This window comes from Onthophagus taurus, chromosome 8 (assembly GCF_036711975.1).
Source record: "Onthophagus taurus isolate NC chromosome 8, IU_Otau_3.0, whole genome shotgun sequence".
NCBI lineage: Eukaryota > Metazoa > Arthropoda > Insecta > Coleoptera > Scarabaeidae > Onthophagus > Onthophagus taurus.
In genome coordinates, this window is record NC_091973.1 from 20,134,585 (window position 1) to 20,147,356 (window position 12,772).

The 12,772-nt window shown below is 35.9% G+C and overlaps 1 long non-coding RNA gene across 1 annotated transcript; it reads right to left on the reverse strand.

Moving 5' to 3' along the window:
- Positions 1–5,505: 5,505 nt before the first annotated feature.
- LOC139430936 (uncharacterized) lies at positions 5,506–6,085 on the reverse strand. Its single transcript, XR_011641296.1, has 3 exons — positions 5,882–6,085; positions 5,631–5,826; positions 5,506–5,566 (listed from the first exon to the last, which is right to left on the reverse strand). It is a non-coding gene; the product is annotated as an uncharacterized lncRNA (long non-coding RNA).
- Positions 6,086–12,772: the final 6,687 nt, after the last annotated feature.

A 12,772-nucleotide genomic window follows, 5' to 3' on the forward strand; every position in this document is an offset into this window, starting at 1 on the left:
AATTCACGCCAAGATGGTGTACAAACCTTAGTTGTTGGTCGGTTTCCACAGATTCTTTTCGAAAGGTTATAACTTCCGCATAAGCGAATGGTGATGATGTTTACCAAAAATACTCAAAAACACACCACACTACACTGGGATAGAATAATCGCTCAATAAATTCCCTTTTTCTAAGGTAAGTAAGAACTTTTTACTCTAAACGAAAGTCTTTCCCAAAACCTTTCGTTCAACTCTTCTTTTCAGAAAAATGCACCAATCGTTCACGCACAAACTGGTTTTCCGAGTTCGACGTCACGCCACATGTTTTCAAACAAAAATAAAATACAATTTTTCAATTCTGCATCGAGCAATAAAATAAACGAATATAAACCATTGCGCTTTGAAAATCATTTAAAAACCCTCAAAAAAAATCAAAATCAACTCCAACCGTAACAACTCCCCTCCCCTTAGAAATTACGTAGTAATTTCAAATAACTAATCTTTGTTATAATAGGGTTTCAAATCCTTCACATGCCAACAGCCTTTTGATATGCCGTCTTCCGTTTCTAGCTCATAAACATTTAATCAATTCCTATTTTTGACAATATAAGGTCCACTGTATTTTTCAGACAATTTAGCACTAATACATCTTTGAGCATCTGATAACGGAAATTCTCTTTTCCAAATCTTCTCTCCAACAACAAAACTCATTGGCCTTCTCCGTAAATTGTAACGTTCTCTAGTTTTCTCCATACTTTTAATTAATCTCTCCTTTACCATACATTTCAAATCAGTCAATATCTTTCTTTTCTTATTTAGTTCATCTTTTCTTCTCTCAGATTCTTCTAAAATCACATGCTTTCTTCTTCTTTCTTTGTACTCGTCCCCCTCAATTACTATATCTCTTCCAAAAACTAACAAATTTGGAGTTGTTTGAATAACTTCATGTGTTGCTGATCTAATAGCATAACCAAATTTAGCTAAATTGACATCCCACTTCCTATGATACTCTCCCACGTAAGAAGCAATCATGGTTTTAACCACTCTATTTACCCTTTCCGTTGGGTTAGCTTGGGGACGATATGCGGGATTAAAAATAGGCTGAATACGATATTCCCTCAACAAATCTCGCAATTCTTTACTTTTAAATTGAGTACCGTTATCCGTTTGTAAAAATTCAGGCACTCCAAACATCAAAAATACTTGCTCTTCCAATATCTTTTTTATAGAAGATGAAGTTGCTTTCCGTAAAGGAAATAATAGTACAAATTTACTAAAGTAATCAGTCACGACGAATATGAAAACATTGCCATTTGAACTTCGAGGAAAAGGACCTGCCAAATCACAACTAATATATTGAAAATTCTGATTTATTTCCGGTTTTGAACCCATAAATCCGCCAGGTTTTTGTTGTTCAACTTTGTATTTAGCACAAGTTTTACAGGACTTTACATATCTCACCACATCTGCTTTCATTTGCGGCCAAAAATATTTATTCATTACACGATAATAAGTTTTATAAATTCCAGCATGACCTGCTTTTTCATTATCATGAGCTTCGGATAACATTATCTTTCTTTGTGGCTTAGGAATTACCAATTTCCATAAATTCACTTCCTCTATCGTATCATTTTCAGACACATTGACACTTTTATACAGCTTCCCATCTATAATTCTCCATTTTAAAAATTTCAACGGGGTTCTTTCTACAGCATTATACATTTTATTATACCATCGATCTTCTCGCTTTTCTTGATTTTTTTGTATAGTATTAAGATTTTGAGTTCCTTCGTCAATTTCTACAGCTCTAGATAAACAATCTGGTACAACATGTTCCTTCCCTTTTCTATGGATTATTTCAAAGTTATACTGTTGCATTTTTAACGCCCATCTACCCAAACGTCCCTGAGGATTTTTCAAATTGTGTAACCACAACAAACTATAGTGATCCGTAATAACTTTAAATTTAAAACCCTCAATATAACACCTTAACTTCTCAATACTCCAAAGCACACACAATAGTTCTTTTTCCGTAACGGTAAATTTCCTTTCACTATTAGTCAGACTACGAGAAAGATAAGCTATCACTTTTTCTTCACCATTTATATTTTGAGTTAAAACACAACCTAAACCATACGCACTCGCATCACATTGTAACGTAAATGGGTAGTCAAAATTCGGACAAGCCAATATTGGTGGTTGAATAAGAGCATCCTTTAATCTCTGCAAGGCCTTTGCACAATCCTCGTTCCAAAGGAATTTAGTATTCTTCCTTAACAAGTTCGTAAGTGGAGAAGCAATTTCCGAAAAATCTGGTATGAATTTCCGATACCATGACATCATTCCTAAGATTCTACGAACTTCCTTTATGGTTTTCGGTACAGGAACCTCAACGATAGCTTTCACCTTTTCTGGATCCACATTAATTCCTAAACGATTTACCACATAGCCCAAATACTTCAACTCTTCTCTACAAAATAAACACTTGTCTCTTGTTAAAGTAATTCCCGCCTTAAATAATCTCGCTAAAACTTCTTTTAATACCTCCAAATGTTTATCAAAATTTGGAGTGGTTATGATGATATCGTCCAAATATTTAAAGACATATGGCTCCAGTTCTGGACCCAGTAATTTATCCACCAAATTCTGAAATGTTCCCGGAGCGCCGCTCAAGCCAAATGGCATTCTTTTAAATTGGAACAAGCCACGTCCTGGTATCGCAAATGCCGTATATTTTTTACTTTCGTCTTCTAAGGGTATCTGCCAGTAGGCACTTTTGATATCCAAACTGCTTAGATATCTGGCGTTTCCCAATTTGTCCAATATTGAGCTAATATATGGTAATGGATACGCATTCGGGTAGGATACAGCATTTAATTTTCTAAAATCAACACAAAAGCGATATGTAGTGTTCTTCTTTGGAATCATCAAAATAGGTGAACTCCAACCACTTGTACTTCTTTCAATAACGTCGTCTTTCAACATTTGGTCAACTTCCGCATCTATCAATTTTTGCATATGAGGACTTACAGGATAGTATCGAGACTTGATTGGTGGACTGTTAGTGACAATCTTATGTGTAATTTCAGTCGTACAACCCAAAGGTATATCTTTAATTTTATGAAAGTAATCATCTACAATTCTTCTTAATTGCTCTCTCTGATTCATTGTTAAATCATCTGTACCTGTCAATGTATTTATAGATTTCACCTTTTGCATATCCTGGTCAGAAAAATACCACTCACCATCACGCAAATTTGGCACAACACCCATTTTAATCCAAAAGGGGGTTCCCAAAATTAATGAATATCTCAATTCCGGTACCACATATACATCAAACACATGAACTTTACCTTTTAATGAAATAGGAGCACGAACTTTTGCACTACACGTTAAAGTAGAATCATTTGCCACAACACATTTCATCTTACTACATTCTACCGATACACCCATAACTCTTAACTGTTCAAAATATTTTTGCCCCATAAAAATACCATCTGCTCCGGAGTCCAATAATCCAAACATTTCCATTTCATAAACTTTGACCTTGACAAAGGGCAACTCATTCTCTCCACATTGCTTCAAAATAAAATTCAAAAGCAAGGAATTTTCTTGATATAGTTTCATTTCCGGTGTAGTCTGTTGGGCTTTTACTTTTAATAGTCGACCATCTATTAAACCCGATTTAAGTTTCCCGAGCATTGAGGACAAGTTCGTTTCGTAAATCCAACCTTCTGACATCCAAAACACTTTATGATCCCAGACGAACATCCTCTCGCAAAATGACCTGGAGAACCACATTTAAAGCATTTTTGCTCTGAATTTCGATTATGAGTAACATTATTTCGTGACGAACTAGGGCTTTCTCTATTAACGGTCACAATAGGTCGTCTATTATCTGTAGATGTCTTCTTTTCTGAATTAGCTGTTGTTGTAAATCGTCGATTATTATGTATAGGATAGGCTAAATCCTTTTCAATATCGTCTGATATACGATGAGGTGCAACATATTCATCGGTTTGTATTTGAGTTTCTTCAATTTTACGACACAATCTAACTAGTTCACTTTCAGTATCGATATCTTCTAAACATAATTTATTTTGATATACGGGATGTAAATTTCTTCGAATAACTTGCAACTTTACTTTTTCGGATACTGAACAATTTAACCGACTAAATAAGTTATTCATGTATGACAAATAAATTCCAATGGATTCGTCTCGCGCCTGCGTTCTGTGTTTAATCTGTTCCCAAAGTCTTTCGTTGTAGTTTCGAGGCAGAAATTCTTCCTTTAAACCCTGACACAAACTGGTCCAATTCAACAAGTTTTTCCTATTGGCACGATACCAAACTAAAGCTCTACCTTCAAATAACTCTACGGCTCCCTCATACAACATTTGGGCATCAACACCTCTACTCACACTGAGCTCTTCAACCCGCTCCAAGAAAGAATTCACGCTTTGGTTCGGATCTTCTCCAGAGTATCGAAGATTCCATTTTGATAACGACATGTATTTTGGATTAGTATTAAGAGTAGTAACATTAGTTCGAGTCGGATCGACGTTAATGTTCACAACCGAACGTGTAGGAGTCGAAGCTGCGTCGGGTACCAACACGTTTTCAGCCATAGCTAGTTCCGCTGGCTCGGCTTGTCTTTCATTAAAGCCCTCAACTTTATTTTGAAAATCTGAGTCGCAACTCAAGGCTCGTTTAAGGATTTCCGAATGTTTTTGAATTAGTTCGGCGGTCTTTGGACTCATTCTTTCTATTCGCCCCATCACGTGGGCTAACTTTGATGTTATTTTTCTTATATTGGAAACGCTCGTAACCTCACCTGCTATCATCGTTTCAATCTTTTTTATTTTTGTTTTAGATCTCCACCAAGGTTCACCAGGATACCACGCTAGCGATGACGTAAACACTTCTGAAGATCTCCAATCAATCTGCTCCTGATTAATTAAGTACGGTGAGTACTCGAAAATTTGTAGAACAGTAGTTTTATAAATTCGAAACTAGTACTATCTTGAAAACTAGTATAAGTTGAAACCTAGATACAGTTAAATATATTTAAATTAATTTTTGTTTCCAGATAAATCGATAATTCACGCCAAGATGGTGTACAAACCTTAGTTGTTGGTCGGTTTCCACAGATTCTTTTCGAAAGGTTATAACTTCCGCATAAGCGAATGGTGATGATGTTTACCAAAAATACTCAAAAACACACCACACTACAATGGGATAGAATAATCGCTCAATAAATTCCCTTTTTCTAAGGTAAGTAAGAACTTTTTACTCTAAACGAACGTCTTTCCCAAAACCTTTCGTTCAACTCTTCTTTTCAGAAAAATGCACCAATCGTTCACGCACAAACTGGTTTTCCGAGTTCGACGTCACGCCACATGTTTTCAAACAAAAATACAATTTTTCAATTCTGCATCGAGCAATAAAATAAACGAATATAAACCATTGCGCTTTGAAAATCATTTAAAAACCCTCAAAAAAAATCAAAATCAACTCCAACCGTAACAAAGGCTAGAACTCACGTGGCAATTCCATCCGCCATGGGCTCCGCATTTTAATGGATTGGCTGAGGCGGGCGTAAAACTGGTTAAGTCACATTTAATCAGAGTCATCGGAGATCAGAAACTTACCTTCGAAGAGGTCTATACAGTTCTTACACAGATCGAAGCTATTTTAAATTCGAGACCGCTTTCGGCGATCACCAAAGATCCAAATGATCTTCAACCATTGACTCCCGCCCATTTTTTATTCCTCGAACCTCAAAATACTTCTGTTTTAGATTTAGATTGTACTCAATTACCCCTCAATCGCTTGGACCGTTGGAAGCTATTACAAAGAATGGTCCAGGATTTTTGGAAACGATGGCACGTTGAATACTTACATTCGCTTCAACAAAGAAAAAATGGAACACTCCTGATTCGAGTCCGTCTGTTGGGGATCTCGTCACCATTAAAAATGAATTGCGCCCTCCGTTGCAGTGGGAAATGGGTAGAATCGAGGCGCTTCATCCTGGAGTTGACGGCGTCATTCGTGTGGCGACCGTTAAAACAACACAAGGTCACGTGATTCGACCGTTGGTGAAGATTTGTCCGTTGCCCACTTAAATTGAAATATGTAATTTACCTTTAATGTCGATTAATTTCTGGTTCCAATTATCATTACTTACCTGTTTATTTCCATGTTCATTTAACTGGTGAACGGTGAACTTGACGGGCCTCTTGAGGTTCCTGGAATGTTCATTTAACTGGTGAACGGTGAACTTGACGGGCCTCTTGAGGTTCCTGGAATCTGCCTTAACCCTCTTCATCGGATCTAAAACAGACGGAAAATATATTAGTTAATATTCGCTAAATTAGCGATATCGGAAGTGGATTTGGAAAGGACAGTCGGGTTCCCGGATCGTCAGACGAGAAGCAGCCTTGGCCGTTTATGGCGAAGGTGTTCAACGTCGTAATCCGTTAATCCCGCTAGGAGGGGATTTGGGTGGTCTTCGAGCCGCGTAAACTCGGTACTGGCTTTGTTCCGAATGAATTCCTCGATGGTCACCATCTGGGAATCATTGTGCAGTGTCGCATTACTGACAAACCAAGGAGCATCGAATGCCATCCTTAGGACCTTGTTCTGAACCACTTGGAGTTTTTGCACGTGCGAGTGCGCGGCGTAACCCCAGACTGAAGAAGCGTATGTCATCGCAGGTCTGATAACCGCTTTGTAGAGTCGAATCTTCCGGAGAGGATCCAACTTACTTCGGCGATTTATCAGAGCGTACAGATTGACCAGAAAATTTTTTTTTTTTTTTTTTTATAATAGCGTGTAAGTTTTTTAGTTCATTTAACTAAAAAACTTACACGCTATTATAAAAAAAAATATCTATATTCCTGTAATCTGTTTATATTTTTGTTGGTGGGCGGAATGTGTGAGTGCCACCTTTTGGGCGCCGGTAGAAGTTGAACCGCCGAAGTTTAAAACGATAAAATTGGATCGATCTTTTTGATCGATCTCTTATCGTCGCCACTCTCAATGCGATAACACGCGAGTTGTTAGATTATTAGTAATTTGTGAAAGTAAAAACCTTTGTGTGATTTGGGGAAGGGAAAGAGAATTGGGTAAATATAACAAGAATTTCTTTAATTCAGTTTATTTTTATTATATCTATTAATTTTGCTTTGAATCAGCACCCCCTTTTTTTTTAATTTTGTCCCGGCATTTATTGCTGCGCGAACAGTATGCATTTTAAAGCCTATCTGGTTATTTGAAAATGCCAGCAAATTCGTTCATACAATTTATTTTTAAATTAGAATATTTATTTCTTCAAAAATTTTTAACAACTGGTCATTGAAGATGATGTAGGTCACAAATTAAGAAACACTTTAGGCACCTCACCTTTTAAAGCTTCCTGCAAAGACTTCCCAACGGAATATTTATTAAATTTATTTATTAGGATTAGAATATTCTTCACATTAAAATTTTATAATAAATGTTTAAAATCGGAAAAAACATTAAAGTTATCAAACAAAATGATAAATTTATTAAATATTTAACGTAAACTGTTTTTTCTTATTGTAATAAATTTATATTAGATAACATGACGTTTTTTAATAATACCATGCTTTGCTATTTACTTCTTTTTGTCTCATTCAATCTTAAATAAAATTTATTTCAATGTTTCTACTTCTAGAAATTTGAAAGAAATAGGATTAAAAATATTTTATTCACATTTTGAGTTGTTACTCTTCTTGTCTACAATAATAAAATAAAAGCAAAAAAATAAAACTTTTTTTTTAATTTTGACTAAAGTCACATTTTGCTGAGGTGCGATATAACCTCAAATGTGCTCTAATTTCTATCAGTGCGCTGCGAAACATATCATCGATATGTTTATCGATTTTATCGATGTTATCACCACCTCTACACCCTCTTAAATTCCAGTACTTCACAGCCCCGCATGTGCGAACATCGGCGGGTTTACATCAAACGAGCGAATGCTCATTCTATCCCCACTCTATCATATTCTTTTAGTGTAAACAGATGTAGAGCATTCTTTCGTTGTTCTGTCTGTGTTCTCAAAGATTCTAGAGAATATTCTAGAAATGTTCGATCGCTTGATGTAAACGGCACTAGAGCGTGCGAATAATTGCTTAGAGCCTTCTTGCGTGTTCGGACGTGCTCGCTCATCGGAGCGGTCTCTTCAAAGCGTTCTTGTGTTCTAGCCGACTGAGCATTCGTTCGGCTGATCTAAACATCTATGTGCAAGAATTCTAATTCTTGATTCTCATTTTTGCTCGTTGATATTTTGGTGAAAAAGCGAAATTTCCTGTTTCCACATATCGGTTCCAGGCATCCTGAACTGTTGTTCGGGGTATACCCAACGTATGGGCAATGTACCGCTGATTTTTGCCGTCTTCAATTAAACTAATAATACGCGCAACATCAGTTATTGACAACGCCATCTTTGACAACTGTCAATTTACTATTCGAAACAACTGACATACGCTACCTAGAGCGCCACCTTAGATTTTGTATGCTTGTTTGTCTTGTTTTCACAGGCGTTCGCTTTAAAACACTGCATCTTCGTTAGTAACAGAGATAATAGAGAGAATAAAAAAATTACACATTACAAATTTCGAGAAAAAATGCTTTTCTCATTCTTGCACCCCATATATGCTCAAATTAATATCCGAATAAAAGTTTCTATCTCAGAATTATTACAGAAGAATCAACCTTTCGATCAAAAAAGGAATCATCAAAATCGAATGAGTGGTTCGCGAGAAACCCAGCTTTGAAATTGTGGCAAAATTTTAGTGGCCGGTTTTTTTTGCCGGTCAGTTTATATAACATATGGAACATTAACGAACAAACTGCACCATATAGAGATGGAGGAAATTATACAAAGGACAAGAGAATTCAACATTGAAGTGAAAGAGGCATGGAAGAGAAAAATGAAAAAGGTAAAAAACCTCAGACAAAGAAAGAGAAAACAGGAAGGTAATAATAACAAGAACCAACAGGAAATAATACATACTGTTTAATCCGCGCAATGCCATCTGGCGGTGGGCGTGTGTACTTGGCTACCCCCACTTAAATTGCTAAGATTTGAAAGAAGAATGAAGTTTTTAAGAGCATTATTATCGTGCGAAGATGGTCTGTAATCGGTCGTAACTTAAAACGTGTTACCATATTTATAATCGAAAAATATAATAAAAGTGTTGTGATTACGAGTAAAAAATTTATTCATTCTATTTCTACAAAATATTTAATTTTCTTTGAACTTTTTGAACCAGCCTTTTTTTCTTACTCGTCACCTTTTTAACTGCGTGAACACACACATTTCATCCAAGATTTACAAATTTATCAGAAACAGTTCGATGAAGAGGAAACCACACTATTGAATAAAGGATATAAATTTGCTTTTGAAGAAAAACCAATACCACTACCATACCTCGCTATTGAGATAGAAGCTGCAGCCAACAAGACTGAAAACGAAGAAAACATAAGAAAGGAAACAGTTGATTTATTGAGACAAGAAGAAAAGAGAAGAAGAAGAGAAGAATGACACACATATTTAAGGAGAATAAAAGGAATAACAACAACAACACGACCAGAATCATAAAGAACATCAAAAGAAAAATTAACAATGATTTAATAGTTACAGGAGGAGACAAAAATGCGGGCCTTGTCATCATGAACAAAGAATAAAATTTTTTCAAAGACAACAACTTTACAGAAATGAAGAATAATCAGACAAAACAATTCCAAGTAGAGATCAGAAAACTAATTAAGAATTGGAAATTTTGTACCGATAACAATGTCAATACATTTTATGTGACTCCTATGAACCCAAGAAAACCCATTTTGTATTCATTGATAAAACTACACAAAACTGAACATCATATTCATCTAGAGTTGGGTTCTTCGTATAACCAAACAGGCTGACTTGAATGATGTCCACTAACGTTAATTTAACGGTGTATTATCAAAACGTCCGAGGTTTGAAAACGAAATTAAATGAAATTTACAAAAATTGCTTGTCTGAAGATTTTGACATAATAGTACTAGTGGAAACTTGGTTAAATGAGAGCATCTCGTCCTCTGAATTACTAGATGATAGGTATGTAATATACAGATGTGATCGTAATTTCAATACAAGTGCTAAAAAAGACGGGGGTGGAGTACTTATTGCCTGTAAACGTAATTTAGATTCGCATGAACTTACATTCAATTCGCAATTGGGTGAATTGTGGGTTAAGATTAAAATTGGAAGTAAATGTTTTTATGTGTGTGCGATCTATTTTCCTCCAGGCTCACAACTTGAAACCTACAAGAGTTTTTTTAATATGTGCGAACTCAATCAATATATATTTCAAGCCAATTTGCCTTATATTACACCTAATTTAACAGTGGTTAACTCCCAATGTGAAAGAGAATTATGTGAATTTACCAATTTTTATAATTTGAAACAATGCAACTTTATTCTCAATAATTTAAACAGATTTTTAGATCCAATATTTTGTAATTTTGAGGTCGATGTAACATTAAGTAACTAAGCGTTAGTTAAAGTGGATTCTTTCAACCCACCTTTATGTGTTAATGCAATATTTCCAAAGAGATCTACGAAATCACAGTTTCATTCAAACATATACAATTATCGCAAGGCTGATTTTCCATTATTGATTGCTTTAATTAAAAATACTAATTGGTTACTTTTGGAGAATTTAAATACGGTGGATGAGGTGGTATCTAAATTTATGAAATTTTTACAGTTCTTCTCTTCATAATCTTCAGTTTTATCATAATAAATTTAAGAAACTCCGAAAGGAGATAAAAAATAGTAGTAGATAAAAGCCGATTCTAGAACCTCCTCTCAGAACCTCAGGTCAAGGTCAAGGCCAAGGTCACGTTGAGTGACCATGAAACCATGAAACCATTGAAACGTGGTAAGTTGTCGTTTACGCAGGCAATGAACTTAGTGCGGCGAGCGATTGCACAGACCAACAGTACGAATACAAAGGGAGATGTACAAGTGGGTTACAATCTGTTGAAACCTTATCAAGGTAGAATACTTAAACCGCGCGGAAAAATAATCAAGATTCCGAAGACGGGAGGTTTTTTACCCTTAATACTTGCAGCTTTGGGTGCTCTCGGTTCTTTAGGCGGAGGTGCAGCAGCTATTGCAAAAACCGTAAACGAAGCAAAAATAGCAAGGGAGCAGTTACAAGAAGCCGAACGTCACAATCGGGCTATGGAACCAAAAGCGATCGGCAGCGGTTTGTATATTAAACCATATAAGCAAGGTTGCGGACTAGTCATGAAAACGGTATCACGAAAATCAAAGCGATTAAAACGCACCAAGAGGGCGAACAAAATTGGTACAGGAATGTTTATTAATCCATATAAAAAGGATTGTGGTTATAAAACTGTAGCAAAAAACTAATAAAAATACCCCAACATTCTTTAACGGATGTAGAGTTAAGGCGATATGCACGAGCGTTTGATCTGTTAAACTTTCGTGGGGTGTACATGAGAAACAATTTACCGAAGAAAATCCGAAAACGGGAGAGTGGGATAATAAATCTTGATAATCGTACGGGTCCCGGTACTCACTGGACAGCTTACAACAAGGATGGTGTAAATGTTAAATACTTTGACAGTTATGGAGATTTATGATCACCGATTGAAGTGGAGAAGTATTTTATATCGGATGGGGGGAGAAATATTGTGAGGTATAATTATCGACGATATCAAAAAGAAGATCAAACAAATTGTGGACAATTGTGTTTGCATTTCTTAGATAGTTTAAATATCAAGGAAGTATCCGTGTAAGATTAGTCTTGAGAACAACAATGGAACAAGATACAATACATACAAGTTATACATTTACGCTCACCGGAAGGGGATCGGAGTTGTCTTGTAACTTTAACCCACCGATTTATTTGAATGAACTCGGTACATACGAGTTAGCTCTTTTAAATTTCGAAACGTTCAATACGTTACCTAATATCGATTCAACAAACAATATTTTACAATATGAAGATCATATGGGAAATTTTACACAGAATATTGAAATACCGCTAGGAACATACGATATTAACGATATTAACGAATACGTTAAAAAAACATTAACAGCGAGGAATATTCTCAGCGTGACTACACCGGGTACACAGATACGCATAAGAGGTAATAATAATACGCAACGTGCTGAGATAAAAACAAACCGGCGGATAAATTTTGCTAGCGATAATTCAATCGGTTCCTTACTTGGTTTTAACCCTAAAATTATACCTAAAAACACGATAACAGAATCGGATCATATCGTGAATATAAATAAAACGAATGCATTACAAATTTATTGTAATTTGAGCTCCGGATCGTATACGAATGGACAACACATGCACGTGTTGTATCATTTCTTCCCGAACGTACCGGCTGGTTTTAAAATAATAGAAGCTCCGCAACAACCGATTTACTTACCTGTTACAACGAACGTGATTAGTACCTTAATAGTACGCATACTTGATCAGGACGGTCAGTTGGTAAACTTCAGAGACGAAGAAGTGACCGTGAGAGTGCACTTGAAATCGGTGTGAGTAGTAGGATATTTAATATGGGTATAGTGTACGACGTTCGAAGAAAAGCACAGGAAAGTCTGGGTGATAGAGTAATGTATAAAACGGTACGAAAGGATGTAAAACCTAACAGTAAGCGAAAATCAACTACCCAGTTAACACGCGTCAATCGTCAGTATTTAAGCAACTTAGGTTTTCAACTACTATAA